The following is a 25,000-nucleotide window of genomic DNA, read 5'->3' as shown; positions in this document are numbered from 1 at the left end:
ATATATATATATATATATATATATATATATATATATATATATATATATATATATATATATATATATATATATATATATATATATATATATAATATATATATAATAATAACTTAATATATGTGGTGAGGTATTTAGAGATGTTTTACGGCTGACTACATTCGCTTGTGCAATAGCTCATTATAACTGTTTGTTAAGTATTGCGAAAATTCTTTTTATGCATACCATACAAACATTGCCAATACGCGAATGCACAAGAGGGTTAATTTTTTTTTATCTTGTCAGTGATTCTAAAGCAGTAAAACCATTCATTCTAGTCAAACGCGTTACTCGTAATTACTGTCCTTATTCTCTTCTTCAGGTATGGCAACGTTCATCCGTGAGCGTTTTTTATATAAGTTTGCTTTATGAAATATATATATATATATATTATATATATATATATATATATATATATATATATATATATATATATATATATATATATATATATATATATATATATATATTGTTGCCATATTTACTTTATGTTATCTAACTTCAAAATTCTTCGTTAAAGTAGAAAAATAATTACATAAAACTATAAATTACCGCGGTGTTCTTTGACAACATACTGTACAAGAGGATGAACAACCTACAGAGAATGTATTTCAATATGGCATTATTTTTAGATTGTCAGTGACTGTATAGTAATAAATTACTCGACCTACGTAATCTATATGTAAATGATGCTTTCAGATCTAGCCTTCATTTTATGTTTCTGCTGAAAATAATTATTTGTTGTTATTTTAAACAAAAGACAATACTCCAATATTTGTTGAGAGAGAGAGAGAGAGAGAGAGAGAGAGAGAGAGCGAGAGAGAGAGAGAGAGAGAGATGAGAGAGAGAGAGAGAGAAGAGAAGTTTGATTTAATGTTGTTAAAGCTGACCTGACCAAAATGTGCGACGTTAGAAAAAAAAAAAAAAAAAAAAAAAAAAAACTGGATGCCGAAGTTACCATATTTACAAAATTTAGTGTTATTCAATGGAAATCACGTTTGCCAGCAGAACAACTCTTCGGTGATGTTAGTCACTTAGCATACAAAGAAGGGAACCGAATAAACACAAAGATAGGCCTCAATCGAAGTCCATCAATATAATAAGCAAACATTATCTCGACTTTCATAAATATCATAACTATGAAGCCTTCGCGGAAGCCAGAGATCCATGAAACAACTTCTAAAGTTATCTTCGCATTAGCTCCTTGTAGGAAAAAAAATCGATGAGAGTATAAAAGATAAAGGGAAGATTTATGAATTTTCACATCACTACCCTAGGACGAAAACGAACAATAGCCCAGTAACGAGGCTTGATAATTCTCGGCTTTGAATCCAACGCCGATTCTGGAAATCAAACAACGTGTTTGCGATATGAAATTCTACCTCAGGAACATACATTGTTTTTGTTACCCATTTGGGTATGCTATCGATTGCGTTTTACCACATAGTTTATAGCTTTTAATTACTACAGTATACGCTCTACTCACTTATCTCTCTACCAGTCTACTAATAATAAGTATTTGTGCATGTAAATAAGGATTCACTAGAATGCGGCTTAATTTTCAACATATACAGTTAAAAACTAAGCATTTCACAGCATAACAAAAAGCATATGTAAGTCTATTTAAACATCTGGCCTATTGCCAAAGACGTATTCTTAGTGGAATTCCGATGTGAAGTGCCGAGGCAAGATTTAACAAGTAAACACATTCATTCCCAATTCACTGCTTAAAACCGAGAAGGAAAAATCCTTCAATGGGAGATAAAGATATTATATATATATATATATATATATATATATATATATATATATATATATATATATATATATATATATATATATATAATACTTTATCTCCCATTGAAGGATTTTTCCTTCTCGGTTTTAAGCAGTGAATTGGGAATGAATGTGTTTACTTGTTAAATCTTGCCTCGGCACTTCACATCGGAATTCCACTAAGAATACGTCTTTGGCAATAGGCCAGATGTTTAAATAGACTTACATATGCTTTTTATTATGCTGTGAAATGCTTTAGTTTTTAACTGTATATGTTGAAAATTAAGCCGCATTCTAGTGAATCCTTATTTCCACGCACAAATATTTATTATTAGTAGACTGATAGAGAGATAAGTGAGTAGAGCGTATACTGTAGCAATTAAAAGCTATAAACTATGTGGTAAAACGCAATCGATAGCATACCCAAATGGGTGACAAAAACAATGTATGTTCCTGAGGTAGAATTTCATATCACAAACACGTTGTTGATTTCCAGAATCGGCGTTGGATTCAAAGCCGAGAATTATCAAGCCTCGTTACTGGGCTATTGTTTTTCGTCCTAGGGTAGTGATGTGAAAATCCATAAATCTTATCTTTATCTTTTATACTTTCATCGATTTATTTTCCTACAAGGAGCTAATGCGAAGATGACTTTAGAAGTTGTTTCATGGATCCCTCGCTAGATATATATATATATATATATATATATATATATATATATATATATATATATATATATATATATATATATACAGAGAGAGAGAGAGAGAGAGAGAGAGGAGAGAGACGATGAGAGAGAGAGTGAGAGACGAGAGAGGAAAAATTCGACCCGACAAGAGCGTCAGTTGCTGCAACAATCAACCATAACCCACCTCTACATGATTCAAGAGTTATGACTAAGTGGCTGATATGTTTGCACTTTATTTTCTTGTCTGAGAAGAGTACGTATTGGAGTAATATCATTCAGTCAAGTGACTCTTCATTTATAGATTGATTAGCTATCTAATTAAACACAAGCGCTCTATCTTTCAATGCAGGTGGACGTGAGGATTAAAACAATCCTGAAAATACCGCGATTTGGTTTGTTTATTTCAAACACTAAGATTACATCGACGAAATCGAGTAATGGATGCTGAATCTTAAAGGAAGATACTGTGTCAAACGCAAAATTAATCCTCCCCGCAGTTTATGTTGATGTGGATGGTGGAGATATGAAAGTAGTTTATTTGTGCAGGCGTCTGGGAGTTATATCATAGATCAGTGGTAGGAAGACACGAAGTAAATCGTAGAAAAGGTAAAGCAAGGAAAGAAGCAGTGTATAAAAGACCGAGAAGAGTCTTAGTGTGTCTATGGAAAGAACTGTTGAGACTCATCTCTTGGGATGTGAAGTTTTCGCGTTGAATGTCAACGAAGAAATACTTTTAAATCTTTCTGCACTGCATACGAGGCGTAGGAGTAACTGGAGGCCTAAGAAATGTAGACATATGTACATATATATTATCTATATATATATATATATATATATATATATATATATATATTAATACATACATACATATATATATATAATATATATATATATATGTATATGATGTATATATAAATATAACTATATACTATATATATATATATATATATATATATAATATATACTATATATTATATAACTGTCAACTTTTCACATGTAATAAAGATATGCTATTACTTAAAATCTACATTTAGAGTAATTTTCTGGAGGAAAATAATAACCTAACAGAGTGCCTCTGAGTCCTCCGATTGAGTGTGGAAAGTCAGGGACTTATCGGTAAATGAAAATTCCATAATGGATAAAGGTATCAGGTCAAGCGCCAAGGATCTGAAAAGAAAAAGTCCTTTCAGGTAATCCTGAGCCCAAATGAAAAGGTTAAATCACTCTGCTTCATCACATTACCTACATTTTTTATCGACTGTATACAATATAGAATAAAAAAAATGTGGAATGAAAATAAAACCGTTGAAATCTGAATAATCTCTGTAATTGGTATTTCAATGCATACCTCATTCCTACATTTCTTGCAGATTAAGATCCATATACATTCTTAAAACAAGAAAATAATAATATAAACTCACAGGACCATAATATAAATAACAATTCAATTACCAAAGATAATGAGACAACAGTCAGTTAATTCTTTTAAAAATGAAATGAAGTTGGAAAAATTGGTACATTAAATAACAACTGCGTCCACTGAAATTTTGTGTAATTAATGATAATTTTACAAATTTCATGTCAATGATTTTTATGATATCTAACGCTCACGTGTGCAACCAAACGGACAAAATCTTGATCACGCATGGATGTTCTGATGAAAGATTTTTCCCTCAAGGAACAGAAAATTTAGTGTAGTAGTCCTGTCAAACCAAGTAAGGAGTGAGTAGTTGAAATGTTTATTCACTACGTACTGAAAAGTATCAGAAACCGGTCTAAATTTACCATGATTATTTTAGCGTATTTTGGTTATCTTATAATCGCAGACTTTTTCTTGAATTGCCCAGCAAATGAAATCCATTGTAGGTAAAAAGATTTTTTTTTCTGTAAACTTCATTTCTTAACAGCATTCGTCTTTGCATATGTTCAAGATGCAGTTACTTTAACTGCTGCTGACTGCACGCACGTATATAGCTAACACAGATTTCTAATGGGGCTGTAGTGTTACTGCGGTAATATAGAAGTTTTAGTAAGCCACTCAGACTCTCTCAATTCGTATTTGAATTGCTCGTATTTCAGGAGCAAGAAATTTTTAAATGTTGCTGAAATCTAATATAAAAATGGAACTGACACTAGGTATCTTTAAATACATTGGCCTCCCGTGTGTAAGTCTCTTCTTCCTGCAATGAGAGAGAGAGAGAGAGAGAGAGAGAGAGGAGAGAGAGAGAGAGAGAGAGAGAGAGATGTCATTTGTGCTGTGAAAGGGCAGAATGCTGAGTAGGCACGTAGCTGAATAATGCCAGGCCCAAATCCCAGAGAAAAAGTTAAGCGTAATGTTACTGCCTCGCGAATCAAACAATTTTTATTGGGACTTGTAACATATTCTATGAGTCTCTTTTATGTAGCATTGGGGCACTGTGAAACTCTAGGATACTGTATCATCTTCCATAGTTTTGTTTAGTTTTGGATTAAATCTAGGCACAATATTGCATTAAAATATTTTTTATGACGAAAGAAGATTGACTGACGCTCATTTTGAAATGGGGGCAGCAACGGCAGTCACTAACTCTTCACAAATTGTAGAAAGGAAATGGCAAGTTCCCAAATCTAAAAATCATACTCAAATCGTTTCATCACTTTCATCATAAAGCTATATTTTCTTTTGAAGACTGAAAGGCAATTTTGACATGTGAAAGCGCGCACAAAATGATGGTAGTGCTAACACAGACAATTTGAACTCACATTGACCTCCCTTTGGATGTTGAGCTGTGACGCTCTCGCCCAAAATGCGTCTCCTTTTTACCAAAGAAGTCGAGAAGCTCCGAGAACCCTTTCGGAAGTTCTTCTACAGCACATAAGATTCAAGGCTTTTTAAATCTTTTTATTCCTTTCTACGAATGCTATCTCAACGGGGAAGAAAAGGTTACAATTCCATTATGCTTTCCTCTCGTCAATCCTCTTTCGGATTACAAAAGGGTCGGTGAGCTCGTACCGAAAAAGAGTCAGACTGCTTCTGTGTTTCGTTCCCTTTCGCATCTGAACTTGTCTCACACGTGTCCAAATATAAGAAATACGAAAATATTGGGTAATTTTTATTACTCTTATTATAATAAAATTATCATTACTGATTTACTGACTTACATTTGCTATAACCATTGTAAAACGAGCAAATCACGCCTCCGCTAACAGCATTCGCTCTCATGAAAACATGAAAACCGACAACAATAGTGATAAACGGTATCATGTATGTATTATAATAATAAAAATAAGGAACTCTATTGCAAATGTGCACGACAGTTCTTAAATACCGCATGGAAAATTATGATGCTGAGGAGTAGTCCACTCTTCACAAACTTTTAAGAGTCATTGGAAGAACGAAAGAGATCGTTAACTTCTGGCTCAGTGCCAACATAGTAAAAACAGTCTGACTAGAGGGAAATTTAAAGTTTGGGTCAACATTTTCAGAGTCTAAGGTTATTTAAGAAGTCTGCAATTGCATTTTAAAAAGTGATTTTGTATATAAAATTATTCTTGTATTAGTTATTACGTTGACGCTCTCTACCTCTCTGAAATACACACATAATACACGCATATATATGTATATACATTATGTATATACATATATACACGAGCTTGATGACGCGCTCTATGCCGAGCTGAAACCTGGTACTGCCCGTCACGCCTCCCCTAACCTCTCGATTCCCTACCTGTCCCGCCCCACCCGGGGTGGATAAACCGGTTGGCAGGAAGGTGGTGGATGTGTCATGTCTCCCCGATTCCCTGCCGACATGGCCCCCACCCGGGGTGAACGAACAAGTTGCCAGGAGTAGGGTGGGTGTGTCATGCCTCCCACACCATCCAGATCCCCTACGTACCCGCCCCCACCCGGGGCGGACAAACACGAAAGGTCCGCTCAGATTTTATTGTTATCAATACCAGCCACAACACACACACACACACACACAACACACACACACACACACACACATATATATATATTATATATATAATAATATAATATATATAGATATATATATATATATATATATATATATATATATATATATATATATATATAATAATTGAAATCCGTTCATGACACATGTTTCCAACTTACCATTAACATCATAATAAATAAACGCTGACTGGTTCATGCACTTACCTTGCAGTAGTCCATAGATGAACTACCGTCTTCTTGTGATGATTATAATCTCACAGGATTTCAAGCTTCTGCAATATAAAGGTAAGGGAAACAATATAAGAACAAAATAGAAATCTGATCAGATTAGATATGGTTGTTTAATGTACTTACATCTATATCCTAATAAGTTTGTTTGGTGTCTTATTTCAACCTTATACACAAACCATGTACAAAGTACCAACTAAAAAGTTTGATAGCTTTCTCAAAAGCAAAAGCGATTTTACTTAGGCTAAAGCAAAAAAGTAATTTATCATACTAGCTTTACGGATTGGCTTTCTTCATATAATGTTTTCTGAAAAATCATTTGGATTTTTGTTATCTCATTTACTTTTTAAAGTTTTTCCGCCACCACTTCCTGAACAGCCCATCATCTCAGGACTTCTATCGCAAGTGTTTGTTTGCTCTCTTCTATTGCTAAAAAACCTCTGAAGCTCCTTTCCCATACGAAAGGAAAAATGTTCTCGAACGCTTTTTCTCTTGGCTCAGCATCGGAACCTGAATAGAGAAGGTACACTTTTCATCATAAAGTCTACATCGATCCGATGGAAATTTAGCGAAAAATGCGTTAAATTCTGAACCGGAAAAACGACTGAATACAAATCACACGCACCAGCAACTTCTGTCAAGCCGGAAGTTTCACACGATAAGCTATTTTGATCTAGACTGCTCTCCCACAAGACAAAAAAGAAGTTCGGGAATGGAAGTCCTTGTTGAATATACGGACCCTTATTGAGGAATCGCCTCAATTTTCGTTGTGAAAATCAAAGAGGCAGATAAATGATCTGACCTTTGTTTGAGCATTTCTCTTGAATTTAGCAGCAGCTAGGTAGGAATATGATATAGCAGATGCTAGAAATAATGAATTATTTTATTGCAGATCACATGAGAGAGAGAGAGAGAGAGAGAGAGAGACGAGGGAGAGCATGAGTGCAGAGAGAGAGAGACAGAGAGACGGCATGAGAGAGAGAGAGAGAGAGAGAGAGAGAGAGAGAGAGAGAGAGAGAGGTAAAATTTGTAGGTTCCCCAAACAGCTTGTTAAGACACCCGGACGACTCCAACGGATATTTATCTACTCAGACTGAGCTCTAGTGCAGTAACCAGCCTCTATATTTTCCTGAAGAGACAACACGTTGATAGGGAAGGAAAAATATGTAGCCCAACCCCACGAGTGTTATCAGCTGTAGGAAGTAAATTATTCTTTGGAATATCCTCATACTTGAGAGCCACAGTCATTCCAAGTCTGGAAAACTCCCGATTCGCTTCTGATTTAGAGGCCGATAAAACAAGCAACCTACTCCATCACGAACAGTCCCGAAGGCAGCAGCAAAATAAGAAAAACAAATAAACAAGAAGAAAAGAAAAAGGAAAGGTTTTTTTACGAGGAGGTCGAGAAAGGAAAGGCTGTTTAAATCGAAGATCGGCTGAGTAAAAAGAGTAAGTAAAAACCATCATGTTCTCAAATGATACAAAAAAAAACCCGGTTATAAAAAAAAAAATGAACAACTGAAATCACGAAACTCGCAAGATAGTAGAGATATTAAATTCTGAACATGAACATGAATAAATGTTCTTACACACGAAGGAATCTAGCGTTTTAGAAAGCGCACAATAACTTAACTACCTGAATGGTCATTCTTCTCGGGAATATGATGCCCGAGATTGCAGGCTTCTAAGGAGACATACCAGTTTGATGTAAAATTAGCTAAACCTATCTCTTAATGAAAAATACCTTCCTTATCCATTTCCATGTAGAAGAGCGTAAGATAATAAAAAAAGAAAAAAAAGAAAGATGAACATATTTGTTAAATAAAAAGGATTAATGACCTACATACTGCGTAGGACGGAAAAAGAAAATTCACAGAATAACGAACTACCGCGACTCAAAAATATATGGACAAATCTTGTATTATATTCCCATTCTATTGACGGATAAAAAATGCTGAGAAACTCTTGGGAAATTTTTTGTCAGAAGCAGATTTTATAGAATAGTTCAATATGTCCCTCCAAAAGATACAACGAAATGGTAAATCTGAAATCCTCTGTCTATCCAGGGTTGAAAAAAAAACGGCATGCCTCTTGGGAAATCCAGATGAAAACAATTTTTCGGAAAAATGAACGGATTTTCCGCGAATAGAGCTCGCCCTTTTCGCAGGCAGTGCAATATAAGGTGTTATTCCTAATGTAATCATCTTAGTGGAAGATTCGTCCCACTGAGATGACTATGACAACAAAAGGATTTCGACATTTCTCACATGAAAAGTGAGGTAAACATTCTTTGTTTTGTCCTCGCCTCTTTTGACGGCCTTTATTGCTTTGGAATTAATTTTCGCTTAATACTTGTTCTTGGTTAGATTTACTAAGTAATTGTAATAGCAACAATGCACTTTTCAAATTCTTTGCTCTTTTTGGGATACGCTTGTCACTACAAAGCCTTGAGAGCCAACTTTCAAAGATATATGAAGAAATCATGATGTCTGGTTGCGGGAAACGAATCCGCGATACCATAATCACGACTAGGTCGTCGTCGTCGTCGTCGTCGTCCGTCGTCGTCTTCTTCTTCTTCTTCTTCTTCTTCTTCTTATCAATATTATTATTATTATTATCATTATTATTATTATTATTTCTCAGTTTAGTAAATTAGACATTTTGAGAAGACCATGCAGCCTGTTTTCATATTTTGGGGAGCAGGATGGAAATGAGATTAGGATTAAGGAATTTATAAAAATTTCATCTGTTAAAATGAAATATAATATCTGCCTTGTCGTTCAATAAAGAGAATCTTCAATGCATGACGTTACCACAGTTAGGGTGGATATCGTCAAATCTTCAATAAACCCTCATAATCTTGCACCTCGTTTGCTTCCGTCTTTTCAAGTCATGTAATCGGGGATTTCCCAATAAAAGAAGTAATTTCATTCCATTATTCGGAAGTGACTCAATGTAATCCTACAAATGGGACACAACTACGGTTGCAACCCGAAAAAAACAAGCTTTTTTTGAGAAAAAAAAAAAAATACAGAGCCTCAAAAATCCGGCAACAAAAATTGTTCAAAATTAATTTTAAACATTCACATTCTACTGCTTCCTAAATTCCAAAAATTAGTCAAATTTGCTTTTATTATCCTCTAATGTGGAAGGTAGTGTGAGTCTTAAATAACTTCAGAAGTCTATAGTAACTATAAGTAAGGTCTTCAAAATTGGAGAAATAAGATGCAAGGAAAAATACTGAAAAAACGAAAAAAAAAAAAAAAAAAAAAAAAAAAAAAAAAAAAACACGAAATGAAAAACACGGGTTTTTTCACAATCCTAGACACAACTTTACATGGAATATGGACGTGCAATATGGGATACTGTTTGTTAGGATTCAGTAACAGGCCTCGGTACTTACAGGGTACAGGCAGGTGTTAAAGACAAGACCATAAGAAAAAAATTGTTCTCTTAGTTATTTTTCTCACTAAAAGTATTTTTATTTCTGTTTGTATTTCTTTCTCTAATGAAAATAGCGCATAAAATATAGTTATCTTCATTCCACCATGTATCTTTGCAGTTCTAGAAAACAAACATACAATAAACTGCCTATTATTTTCTCTCTACCAAATACCATTATATCTCCACGAACCAGATTATGACTTATTTAAATGAACTTTCTCTTAACCAAATATCTGCACCGCTAGATAACAAACCACGATCTGAAAAAAAAAGGAGACCGTCCCCGAGGACGAGGGTAAGAGTTAGCAAGGTTGTCGTGGAACTAGGTTTTGGTGATTGCTTCTTGGTCAGGAAGGAGGAGGAAGAGAAGAAGAAAAGACCTAGGAAAGAGGAAAGGGGCCTCTTAGCAGATCCATTACCGGTGAGACAACAGAAATTGCAAAAGGCTCCGGGAGATAAACACGGCCACTGCGTGTGGGGAAGAAAAAAAAAACATCCGCCCCCACAAGGGAAATTCATATAACCATTTCTGCTCGCGAACCCAAAACAGAAACGGAGAGACGAAAAGGGCGCTATCTGAAACATATACACCTATTCAAGTATTATCAATCTCTGGGGTACGAACACAGCCACAGAGCACAAAGGGAGACGTTACGATGAATGTTTAATGATTAACTTGACTCAAAATAGCAGAATTTAATGAAAGCCTTTAGTAAATCTGCTACAAGTGACGGTATTTGGTGTATAAATGAACAGATATAATATAGACACTGAGAAATACACACACCTCTCTCTCTCTCTCTCTCTCTCTCTCTCTCTCTCTCTCTCTCTCTCTCTCTCTCAGGCGCTGGGAAATTACTGTTTGCCTCTCGCTTTCCCCCTTTACTTTTTCTCCTCCTTTTTACTCTTCTTTTATCCTTTTATCCTTCGCAGGAGTGAACATGAATACTCTTTCACCAATCCCGCTCATGTCACATGAGATATTAACGAAAACGTAACGCTGAAAACTGAACGACCCATTAAAGACTAAAATCAAATCCTTATTGCCTGATCCAATTAGAGTACAACAAAAAATCTTTGCGAAAGGTAGACCTTGCCTAGGAAAGCTCCTGGAAAAGGTCAGGCAAGATGTCTGCAGTTCATATGGCTAAGAAGAACACCAAGAACAAAAGCTCCTCGTCTTGTGTGGTTTCCCTTCATGAAATTGCCAAAGGGAGTCTATCTCATCTTTCACAAGAAAATGGACGAATGGACTGCTTTATGCTCTACGGCCTAAGAAGAAGATTTCTCGAGTGTTTTGAAATAGTATACAGAATTGTTCGTGTTGTTTAAAGGGCTCTGCCAGCAAGACAAGATCACTTTCGACCTCGCAAGATGAAAGTGCGTCATCGCTAATGGTCTCCGAAAAGCGAATTACTCAAATGATGACCGTTTGCCATTGCACTTGCAATTGCTTGTAATTACACTTGCAAAAGCAATTGTTGAGTTTAACTCGGCACCGGTATATTCCTGGGACCTAAATTCCTCCGATTTCAACAGGAATAGGTTGGGTAATTGGCACACTCCATCCACAACTTTCGCATTCACCACCATTATGGGACGGAAAATTATTTCCGGGACAAGATCAAAAAGCTTTTAGCTAACAGTTAATATATACTTCGGAGCAGACAACTGGCTAAACAAGCAAGGCATTAAACTTCTAAGTCAAATTTTCGAATGAAGTTCCACGAATGGCAACCTCTGATATGAGGGCCAATTTGCATAAAGCGCACCTAACGAATGAGTGCACCTAACGAATGCCGGTCACGCTGTCATGCAGTCAACGTGCCAAGAAAACGTTTCCTTTGACATATCTCATCTTCAGAGCTACTTTTGGGTTCATCGAGCATAAAAGATAATAGTTTGAACTGGTAGTTACTATGAATCTGGTATAATATTTCTTACTGAACGTTCCCTGGTACACAATTACAGACACACACACAATCACACACACACATACACGCATATATATATATATATATATATATATATATATATATATATATATATATATATATACACACACACACACACATATATATATATAATATATATATATATATATATATATATATATATATATATACACACTTAACATATTAACTTCATTGCGAGACAGGCAAATTCACGTTAAAAATCATGGACTGATTTACATAATACAAAATATATCTCCATATATTAAGGTGACAATGGAGCTCTCAGGGAAATATTACGGTGGGAAGAAAACGAATACAAGATTGAGAGAGAGAGAGAGAGAGAGAGAGAGAGAGAGAGAGAGAGAGAGAGAGAGAGAGAGAGAAAGCGAAAATAAATAAAAATGAACAAGGGACATCATCTCCTTTCTCCTCGATGTTTGCCCTACACGTCCGTCGCTGTGTATCACAGGTAAACACGAACGTTGGTGAATGTTTATTTTGTGGATCTTACATCGATATCTATTTGTCTCGCTTTTTAATACGAGTCTCTCACTATCATTAATAAGTGGTTTTTGTTACCCATCTACATATCTTAAGAGGGAGCGCTACAAATTTACGGAACTTCTTCATTTATACCTTGATTTTACAACGTCAATTAGAAAAATTCCATGGCTACATAATATTTTTTTTATTTATAAACACAAATGTATAATTTACAAAGATAAGTGCAAATATGTCGAAGGCCATCTCTTCCACTCTATACACATACACTATATATACATATACATATACATATACATATACATACACACATTATATATATATATATATATATATATATATACATATACTATATATTCCCAGGTTAGGCTATTTGATTACTTTCAAAATTCGCAGTTTCGAGAGTTATGTTACAGTAATGCCTGATATTCAAACCAATAAGTAGCGATTGTGTCTTTCAGGGGACATTTCCTCTTCCAATGGGTCAAAATATCTTTTTTATGGGTGTCTTGCTTTACAGACAATGCAATAGCGTCCTGAGCCAGTTAGGGCATTACTGTTCTAGGGCAGAAGTTAGGCTAGGTTAGGTTAGGATTATGCAAGTGATTGAAGCCTCTTTGCCCCATGAAGGTAACACCATAAGAGGTTGCGATGACCAGATTCTTACTTACTTAAAAATTCATGCCATTAAATGGAAATGACTTATATGAATAATGTATATATTAGATTAAAGTAATTTCATTATAATTTGTTAATTATAATTTGTTTATAGTTGTCTCCAACCTTTTGATCTTGTTTTAGTTCAAGTTTAATAATAAGCTATTATCGTTAATCGCACATTTAAGCTCTTTCTTAGTTTGATGAACTCTGTAAGGGAGTCGTATGATTTTGCAGTTTTGCTTTGTTTTGCTTAGGCGTTTTGTTTACCACCTTCCCCCCCGGTATTAGTGAACTACTGAAGTGCCTTATTAACGATCGTTGTTTTTCTCTCCTATGAGATGTGTTGACTCGAGTGGAAGGTTTGATCGTAAGGGTGTTGATATGTGACAGGGTTAGTTCGAGTTCCTCTTCACAGCCTGACGCTTTGCCACTTAATTTATGGTCACTTCTGCAGTTTTTGTACGGAGATTTGGATCACGGCTTCTTTAATCCTTCGCTGCCCTGTGTGTGGTCGCTTCCCTCGTTCGTCGGAAGGATTCCAAACGAGTTGGCCCGTACTTACATAGAACGGTCAACGGTGCAGTTTGTGGCGTGCGAGATCCGTAGACGTCCTTGATTCTCGGAGGCTACCACCCTCGGAGTTCCTGAGGTGGTTTGAGTTGCCTACAGGTGAGTTCTTGGAACTCGTGGAGACAAGTAGGGCATCTTTCTACAGGTATGAGATGTTTTCATAGCTATTTAAGATGATCGTGGATCGCTGGGTAACTGTAGATTTGCACGCCCCTGTTTGCAGTACGGTCTTCTGGACCTTGTATGGCCTGATGAGATGATCCACTAAGCTTCTCATGGTTATTCCTTTGAATCAATTTGTAAGGTTATTTTTGTAATTCATTGTTTATTAACTCAAGTTAAGTTTGTATGTGTTAGGTAGGAATAACATCTAGTTTCCCCATTTAATTTCTCTTCCTTCCTTCTGCCTAACTTATTTTCTTAGGTTAGTTTTCTGGCCAGTTATTTACCAAAAGTCATGTTTAAAAATATCCTATTTCTTGGTTTAGGGTTTAGTTTAGTTATAGGTGATCTTTTAAAGATCTTAAGGTTGGTTTTTCCCTTGATATATATATTTATTTTTATTATTATCTTTACCAACCATTATATTTTTTTTTTGTATAAATAAATATTGTAACTTTTGTTGAGGTGCTTGTTCTTTTGTTCCTAAGTTGTTGTGTTGCATTTTTACTGACCGCAAATTCTGAGTAAAGGCAAGAATCCTTGAAATTACGGCCGTAAATAAGGTCGTAACAATATATATTATATTATATATATATATATATATATATATATATATATATATATATATATATATATATATATTTATATATATATATATATGCGTTTCGATGCTGTATGTAGTTCATGAAGCGGTATAATATGTTGACAAAATAATCATATACATAAAAAACTTACATATATATATATATAATATAATATATACTATATATATTATATATATATCATTATATATATATTACATATATTATAATTAAGTATATATATATTATATATATAATTATTATATAATATATATTATATATATAATATACAAACATTATTTTATAATGTATGTATATGTGTAATCAGTTCTCATCTTTCCTAAATGTACATTCTTCACTCTTTAAAATGAGGACAAAAGATAATACTCAAGTACAGTAAGCTTTAATGATTGGTTTTATGAGACGACAATATTAACAAAAACAACCAGAGCAAGAAAAGAGCAACTGGACCGACGGAAAGCAGGCGAACGAAGAAAGAAATGAAGGAAGGAAGGATATGGAAGAAAAATAATCCTCGACGAGCGCAGATACTGGCTTTCTCCGGAGATGACTTATTTCGAAGTCGTGTCACGAAGTTTGGAAAGGATGCTGAAATGGAGAACGGCACAATTTTCTTCAAGGTCGGTTGCCTTTGGATTGGTCCGAGAGGATTTTCGTTTGGCAGAGATATAAAAATAAGCGTTTTAATAAGCATCTGACTACTAGTCTTTCACGTTGGTGGTTACCCAAAAACCTTTAACATGCAAATGACGGAATTATCATAGTCACGGCCACATTTTCAACCCTTTTCTCCAATTGAACCTGATAGTATTTTTTTCCTTTCTGACTTGAACAAGTTCGTGATCAGATATGCTTCTATCCACCGTTCTCTTATCACTATTCCCATTCCCGCCCTTCAACTTGCTCTTTCACGAATGCTCGACATGCCCCTCCGTAACTGGAATGTTTATTTTATAGCGTCTGACTAGAAATGGCGATTCTTCAACGTGCACGGTTGTTAATAATGGCAGTGCTAACGAGACTGACGTGTCCTGACGTCCTTTCAGCATTCTGGAATTCCTGGAGCGTCTCGCAATAGTCGGGTGCTTGAAGGGGGAAGGAATAAAATGCAGACCCTCCCATTCCAAAGCGTACCGTGAATTTCAGGGTCTGTGATACTGAACTGGGGTAAATGATCGTCAAACAATAGCTAACTTTTGTGGGGGAAAAAATGCTGTACTCATCTACATCGTTTTACAAATCCTTTTTATTTCCACAAAATATGGAAGCTTGAAAATTATTGAGCAATAACAAAACGTTCATTTAGAGAATTCATGAAAGCCATCAGCTTACTACGCAAGTTTCTAAGAACTGAATATTTACACGAGAAAAAATCACCAACGAGAAGTAAAACATAATACAGATATAGAAACAGAAATATAATGCGGGATTCTTCCTCATTGCTGTATCTTTTTCTGCCGTCATATTTAGGAGCAAGCGACGAAAGGCCTTAATCAGGGCAATGTAATTTCTACTCACCTTTCTGTTCATTTTCATTTCTTTAATACAGTAATGATAGAAGGTTTCATCCATACTCTTTTTACAAGTCTGTGTGGCTTCAAAGCAAACAGTGAAAATAGTCACAGCCATATTTACACTTTAACTATCTATCTCAGCTGATTTAGCTCTGTTACTTTCGTCCGCAATCAACAACTGCATATCATTTCCATATAGGAGTAGGTGGCTCAACAAACCCGTCATATATCGCAATTTTGCATTTCAAAGGGATTCCTTTTCCCTTTCTGATTTGTTTGCATGCGTCTGAATACTACACGTATATAACACCCTCCAGTGACAATTACCCATTCATCCTAACGACGTCCATTACTCTTACATCAAAGTCACCATACAACTCATACACGTTATTCTTCCACCTCTCGTATTATCATGCAATACTCTACCTTTCAGGTTTTTTTTTACTTTTCTTAACTTTACTCTAAGGTAGAATTAAAGTTTAATTCTCTCTCTCTCTCTCTCTCTCTCATCTCTCTCTCTCTCTCTCTCTCTCTTCCCACATATATATATATATATATATATATATATATATATATATATATATATATATATATAGATAATATATATATATAAATATATATATATATATATATATATATATATATACTATATATATATATATATATAATCTATATATATATATATATATATATATATATATAATATATAAAGAGATATTATATATATAGATTGATATATATATATATATATATAATATATATATATAATATATATATCTATATATTATATATATATATATAATACTAAATATAATGTATGTATGTATGTATGTATGTATATATACATTAGCATTTGTTTGTAACAACTTGCCACTTCATGCCCAACTTTTACTATCTTTATTCTGCATTTTCTTGACTGATTATCACTAACCATCCTTTTGTTTGAATTTCATTTCGTTCTCTTGGAAAAGAAATCCGTGTCTATCAATAGCATTCTTGTTGTTTGAGTACCAAAATCACGATCTCCACCACTTCTTAACCTCGTTATATTAAAAATTGTTTAACGATTTTCTGAATCATGTGCCGATTTCTATTGATGTTTCCCGAGAATGTTCGCCGTTAATATGTTAATTTTAGCCCTACTTTGGTCGCCCCCCCCCCCTTCCCCTATGTCTCCTCAAAAGCCAACGGAAGGGAAGTAAAAAAATCACCCGCATTATAGTTTTTATTATCTACGTAGATCGTTAATATCGCACTTAACCAGATCCGACAAGATCTGATAAAAATGTAGTGTCATATATCTGACATACTGCGCGTGCTTAAGGACTACCGCCTGTGAATAATTGACTTATCTGCTCACATATCTATATACAGGTAAGGGGACAAGTTCCTATCACCTCTGTATCAAACAAATGATATATCGATTCGAATTCCGGTCTGTACCTGCCACAGATAATTTGCGCGTGAGGTATTGCAAAGATAATGTGATTTCAATATTAGGCGGTATTTGTGGGTTAATATTTACCTCAGTAACGTCACGTGGAAAAAATTTGTTACCAATATATATATATATATATATATATATATATATATATATATATATATATATATATATATATATATATATATATATATATAATATTAGATAAACATAAACAGATAGAAACAGAAATAGTTACGTCTGTATCTCTAATACAGAGATACAGATAGGTTACGGAAGACTGTGGACTCATGCGATTTCAATTAGTTTGTTAGTTTAGGTTCGGCCTCACCATTTTGGAAGACGGTTGGCAAAATCGATTTGCTTTAACTGGGATATGGAACAAATATTTAGCCCCAGTAACGCAGTAAACGAGCTCGGTAAACTACACTTGCTCTCGTGCAAGCAAAAGCATATTTTCTTTTTCCCCTTTAAAGAGCGAACGCTCACTGAAGCAGTTTTTGTTTGAGGATATTACGGCTGAAGTACAGATTTTTACTTAAGGAGGAAAGCGTGATTTTATTTTTATGAAGCAAAATTTCAGACAAATATTTCTTTTTGCGGTAGGTAACCATTGAATGTTTTGAGCAGTATTCCGGCTTTAGTGTTTCGTCTCTTTATCACTGTGAACAACCATCCTCTGACGTGGACGTAAAAACTGCATTCTTCTATCAGGTAACAAAAACCACATAAATATGCAAATGAGACTTACGAAAACAATTAAATGATAATCCGCGGAATTATGTAAAGGTGCCATGACTAATGAATATGGTAACAGACAATCTCTATGCCGATGAAATCAAGCAATTATCGAGGGAGGAAATATTTTTTGGAAAAATAGAAGTACTTAGAGTAAGCTCTCTTCAATGTAACCAATAACCTCGTGTACAAATTTTATTTTAAAGCTTATTAGTTTATCGACATTTGTATTTGTGATTGGTCATTCCTCTTTTTTTTTTTTGGACACGCTTATCACAACTATATACGAACAGAGATGAAATAAAATATTTAAGCTACCGCTGGCTCTGGGAAAATGTACCTGAGTTCGACAGAAATAGGTAGATATGACTTGGGCTAGATTTACTGCCACAGAAGGAGAAAGGCTCTTCATATATTCTTGACTCGGAAAACTAATGTGTTCAGAATTATTTTCTTATTATCTCTCACTAAGGAAGTGTCCCAGGTTGGTGATAGTCATGTAGACCATCATTAATCAACTATACTCTGTTTTTTTCCATCTGTCCATCCGCCTCTGGTGTTTGCTTATGGTAACACTGCGTCCTGGGCTTTAGATAGTTACAGTCAGCTTACATTGAACAATTATAATAATATCCTATTTCGAATATTAACGGTGTAATTCGCATACTGTAAATTATTAAAACACTTTTTAGTTGCAAATGCACACCCAGATTTCCTTTTATTTACCATACGTAAACACCACTGGCGGGTGGACAGATGAAAAAAACAGAGTATAGTGGTGCAGAGGTAGCTTGGTGACAAAAAATCTTTGGAAATGTGACAAAAACTGAAGAACCAAGCAATCATCAACCATCAAGCAAACACGATCACTGCTCAACTCCTTACAGATGCCGTGGAATATCAATGTAAACTAATCTATTTTCTATTTATTTTGTAGACCCGTAGGAAATTCAAACATGACATAAAAATCCTAAAAGATTATGGAGAGGGTTAAAAGCCAAACAGGGAGCCCATAAACTACTCCCTGCACTTGGCATTTTCAACCTTGCCACATTTATATGAACATCAAAATCCACAGAACATGGAACTTTCTTCAACGACTATTTTGAGATCGATTTAGACGTGAATATCGATTTTTTTTAATGATGGCGAGGGTGTGTGCTCTATGCGTGATTGTCATTTATGGTCTGGAATGATGAGCAAGTATTAAGAAATGATTACGAGAATGATGGTTCTTCACTAAAAAATGTATACATTATAAATCATACTTAATTTGTGTGGAATCCTTTTGCAATTTTACTGGGTATGACACTTTTCTGCTATGGAAAGCACGAAAGATCTGAGAGAGAGAGAGAGAGAGAGAGAGAGAGAGAGAGAGAAATGGATACCAATCTTCCAAATTGATCCCAGGAACCCTGATTAACACAGGACTCTGACAACGTCATAACAAACGTCTGGATAAGAAATATAGCCATTTCTCTCGCAGAAGTGGGCATAAAGCCTAATATCGAACAGGTATATGGTTACGGATAGAGGTCGGTTATTATCGTTCTACCATTTTTAGAGTTGGCAGTTACGGCCATTCATTAAATCTACATGGATCATATATCTTATATATAAGGGTGAACGTTTGTGAGTTTGTATGTTTGCTTATTCAGCGCTATAGAAATCCGAAATGTTTCACCGATCTAGATAAAATTTGGCACGTGGCCATCAGTCGACCCATCTTAGATGACAGGGTAGGTTTCAAACCTGTACCCCCATCCCTTCCCTCATCCAACTTCTCCCTTCCTTTTGTCACTTATGTGACAAGTAAACTCTACGGGTATATCATACCTCATTTCATTTACTCGAGACTACACATATATTATCATTGAAGATGCTTTTCAGTCACCACAGTAATACCTGGATAAAAGGACAGACAGCACAGTAATATCTGCATTAAAGGGACATGCATCACAGTAATACCTGGATTGGTTGAAGGTGACAGACAGCACAGTAGTTCTTGGATAAAAGGAACAGTCACCACAGTAATACCTGGACAAAGGGAACACTCACCACAGTAATAACTGGATAAAAGGGACAAGCAGAACGGTAATAGATGGTTGAAGGTGACAGGCAGCACAGTAATACCTGGATAAAAGGGACAATCAGTGCATCAATACCAGGATAATAGGGACATCCAGCACAGTAATACTGGACATAAGGGACATTCACCACAATAATACCTGTCAGTTAACCCATGTCTGTTGAAAGGCTTAACATTTTCATGAAAAAAATAGATCTGTCAGTCGGACCATCAACACAGAACACTCCCCCTCTCCCATCTTCCTTCCCTCCCCTCTCCCTTCTTCCTCCCCTCCCCATTCCATCCTCCTTCCCTTCCTTCCCTTTCCCATTTCCCTCGCCCTAAACGTAGACTGTCATTCAGAGTTTTCCCGGGCAGTGCTGGGTTGGTCAACTAGTATATATATATATATATATATATATATAATATATATATATATATATATATATACACCCACAACCCCACACAAACCACACACATATATATATATATATATATATATATATAATATATATCTAATATATATATATATAGGTATATATATATTTATATATACACATACTGCCATATCTTACAACATAAAACATCTTAAGGTCGACCGCTTCTCCTTTACAAAAGGTGTGTAATGATGTATATCTTTTTATTAAAGGGTCACTGGAGAAAGTGATATCCATCAAATCTGGAGAGATTTATGATTTTCTGTATGATAAGGTTCTATATTAAGAGAGCTTATTTTACGAGGTTCCATTTTACGGCAGGGGACGCGAGATAAAAATCTTTTTTGGCTAAAGCCTGTGGATAGAAAGAGAGAGAGAGAGAGAGAGAGAGGAGAGAGGAGAGAGAAGGACGAGAGAGAGAGAGAGAAAGAGGGGAGAGGAAAGAGAAAAGAAGAAAGAGGGAAAGAGAGAGAGACGAGAGAGGAGAGAGAGAGGGCTAGAGATTGATGAGAGAGAGAGAGAGAATAGTTTCACTGATAAAAATGTTTTTATAATGACAGATTTTTAAAAATCTTTCCGTTTAGACATAGCATAAGCTGCTTTAAACGTCACCTTCATAACATTTCAGTGAATAACATGATTATTATAAGAAAAAGTATTTTTTTTAAATCAATTAAGATATATTCAGAAAGATCACTCCTTAGAAACAATATCAACAGTAATATCTAACAATTAACTATTTTTCTAATCGTAATTAACATCTCGTAAAATGACAGTTGTTCTATCGTTATTTTGTACTGAGGTAAACGAATACGTAGCGTTTAGCTTCATCCTGCCTGGCATTTAGATAAATTTCCCTCCTTTTGAACAAAAAAAAGCAAAGAAAAACCATTAGTCTACGAGCCAAGATTACCCACCATGAAAACAAATGGGCCTTCCCTCCACTCACACCCAGGTACCAAAAGGGGTCTCTTTATTGATTCTATTCTGTGCGATTGTCCTCAATGCGTTTTAGCTAGCAACAGTAAAAATTCCTTTTTATACTTGAATTATTAGAACAGGCCATTTCCCGTCACAGTATCGATTCTCTTTTATGGTAAATAAGTAAGGTTAACTAACTTATTCTGCTAATGGTTCTATATAACCGGTTCTCGGTATTATATTAAAGCTTAGAAACTCCGGTTTTCAAATGTTTTACGCAACACTTACTGCATAACTTACAGCGCAAATTTTAAAAAATTAAACTGTTATATGAACAATTCTGGGATACAACTTCACTTAAATCAGAGAACAAACAAATGGAAAAATGAGAACTTAATCTACAGGCTGTGCAAGAGGTCAATAGAGGCAGTTCCTGCATTGTAGGAACAATAATACAGTTGCTCTCCGATACAGCAAATATTTTGCTGAAAATGTAATGCAAAGTAAGGAGATATGTTGGCAGAAATGGATATTTAGTTATGGAATGTGTGTATGGTAGGCTGTCTGGGTTCCTGGCCTAGTTTATTCTGCTTCAGGATGTTGGAAGTCTGTTTAATCAAGTGTTAAACACAAGCACGGTTCTCCCTATATCATATCTAGAAAGAAAAGGCAAATGTTTTAAAATGATCACCTCAATGGTCACAACTTACCTCTGAAGGATAAACTGCTCGACGTTTACGACTGTCATACATATACCCTGCATCTCAGTGTATGCTTGAGGACTGAGATTCGAAATTCGAGATTCGAAATTCGAGAGGAAGGAATTGGAAGGACAAGGATCTAGATGATCACATAGTCTCAAGATATATCGAAAGCATCATTCATGACATTTCTTAGATAAAATAATTCACTACTATAGCCATACGATTAACTCGTATATATAGCATTTAATTTCAGAGGTATTATTATTTCTAATTTTTATTTTTCATCATTTTGCAGACTTTGATACAACTTAGTAAATAGATACCTTACAGTTAGGTCACTATACGATACTCTTTTGACTCTTGACATATTTTCCGAAGTCAAGACATAGGTCACTTTAAAGGCCGAAATTATTTAGCCAATTTCTCTCTTTAGATATTTTTTCTAGATGTCTTTTAATTTTTTTTTTTTTTAGCGTATTTATCAATGTCCAGGTCGGATCAGAGTTCAACATTATATTTTTCTCGGATTCTATAAAATTTGGTGGTTATGTCCCATGGACGTTATTGGTTGTTTTCACCAAATAATTTGTTCTCGACCTGTTATTCAAGAACACATATCAGTTACAAAGTGAATCGTCATCAGGAGACTCATTTAATCGAAATCACGACAATTGAACCGAGCGTTTCACTTCCTTATGAGCAGTCGTTTGAGAGGATTATTTCTGATTTCGCTTTCATTGTGCCAATTAATACTCCTAGTGGCAGGTGTTTGCACAATAATGCAATGTTCCATTATCGAAGACTTGTATATATGAATCATGAAGATTATTGAGCCATAAGTTATTCTCAATTTACTGTTATAGGTAGCTTATATTCATCTCTCTCTCTCTCTCTCTCTCTCTCTCTCTCTCTCTCTCTCTCTCTCTCTCTCTCTCTCTCTCTCTCTCTCTCTCTCTCTCTCTTAGTGGTTTATGTGGATAATGAAAGGTTACCGTAGTCGTAAAACAACTTTGATATAGGAAAATGTATTCCTTGGATGCAAAACATCTATTTGCACTCACTACATGTTAAACATATATTTTTAACATTTAAGTTTGGAAGAATCCAACATGACGTTCTTAGCCACTGTGTTACCATTAAATCGCCTCGGTAGAATTAGCATTTTCTTTCTACAGTCAATGATTCTCAGGAAACGATGTGTCAGGCGTGATAGGCTTGACCTACTTTCATTAACGCAAATATTAAATTCCGTTCCCAGAGCCACATCTTTCCTCCGAGGTCTTTTTCAATAACGTTCTCTTTTGCTGCCTTACGGTGCAAAGACGCAGACAGGAATGTTGCTTTTGCAGATGAGGTTTATTGGACTTGTTGTAAAAACTTTTTCTCCACATCTTGGGAGCGATTGGTAGGAGAGAAGGATTAATCAAGTGGGTTGATACCAGAGTCCACGACTTCCTCATAATAATCGAGCCGTAACCAAGCGGAATATTAAATGAGGAGATTAAAGGTGGCTTTATAATGTAATACCTGTTCTGTTATTATTATTATTATCATGGTTGTATAACACTAAAGCCCTAATAAGCTTCATTATTACAAGTCTTCGATAATGGAACATTGCATTATTGTACAAACACCTACCACTAGGAGCCTTAATTAGCACAATGAAAGCGAAATCAGAAATAATCCTCTCAAACGACTGCACATACGGAAGTGAAACGCACGCTTCAATTATCGTGATTAAGACTAAATGATTCTCTCGATGACGATTGTACTGGACGAATCAGCGAACCCCAGTCGCTTGGTGTTTGCTATATGTAACAAAACTGCTGTTCACTGATAACGAGGTGAAAATACTCAACACTAACCGTGAAATTCGGTAAATAAACAAGAGATTTTATACAAAAGATAATATGTAAGTAACACGGACTAATGGGAAGATCAGTGAATAAATAAGGAAACAGAAAAAATTAATTGGAATACCCTTCATCTGGCGCTGCTGTAATAATAAATAATGGCGATTGTCTTAATAACAAAGAAACGACTGACTTTTCCGGTGTACTAAACAGGTAACCGAATATACGCACATACATACATACATACATACATACAAACATACATACATACATACCAATACATAACATACCATCATACATACACTATATATATATATATTTATATATAAATACACACACACACACAACACACACACACACACACACACACACACATATATATATAATATATATATATATATATATATATATATATATATATACATATAATGTGTGTGTGCGTGTATGATTTCACCTGGCAAATAAACTTATAAAGCTGCTCCAGACAGCACCTTCTGATATGATTCTGTTAACAACATTCCTCTGTTACTTTAGATACTCGTCTGGCTTTGCTACTACCATAATAAACGAAAAAGATGACATCACAGATACTATTTTATATAAAACGAGGCGTGATGCGACCTCCAGCTTACGCGTGGCAAGTGCTTAAATCTTCAGTCAACAGAGCGTTGTCTCGCCAACGAAAATTGAAATAAATACGCTATATCTTATTAGAAAATAATGGTTCTGTTCTGTTTAACATGC

At 35.0% G+C, this 25,000-nt stretch overlaps 1 protein-coding gene and 1 long non-coding RNA gene across 7 annotated transcripts in view; one reads left to right on the top strand and one right to left on the bottom strand.

The window, feature by feature from the left end:
* Nucleotides 1-25,000, bottom strand: part of LOC135206907 (uncharacterized) — a 497,699-nt gene that overhangs the window by 338,294 nt on the left and 134,405 nt on the right. For all 3 annotated transcript variants that reach the window (XR_010312839.1, XR_010312840.1, XR_010312841.1), the window contains exon 4: nucleotides 6,663-6,730. This is a non-coding gene — a long non-coding RNA (uncharacterized LOC135206907). The remainder of the gene's footprint in view (nucleotides 1-6,662; nucleotides 6,731-25,000) is intronic.
* Nucleotides 1-25,000, top strand: part of LOC135206904 (uncharacterized) — a 99,714-nt gene that overhangs the window by 39,479 nt on the left and 35,235 nt on the right. The window lies entirely within an intron of this gene.

This window comes from Macrobrachium nipponense, chromosome 31, assembly GCF_015104395.2.
Source record: "Macrobrachium nipponense isolate FS-2020 chromosome 31, ASM1510439v2, whole genome shotgun sequence".
Classification (NCBI taxonomy): Eukaryota; Metazoa; Arthropoda; class Malacostraca; order Decapoda; family Palaemonidae; genus Macrobrachium; species Macrobrachium nipponense.
This window is presented reverse-complemented; position numbering and strand designations above follow the sequence as displayed.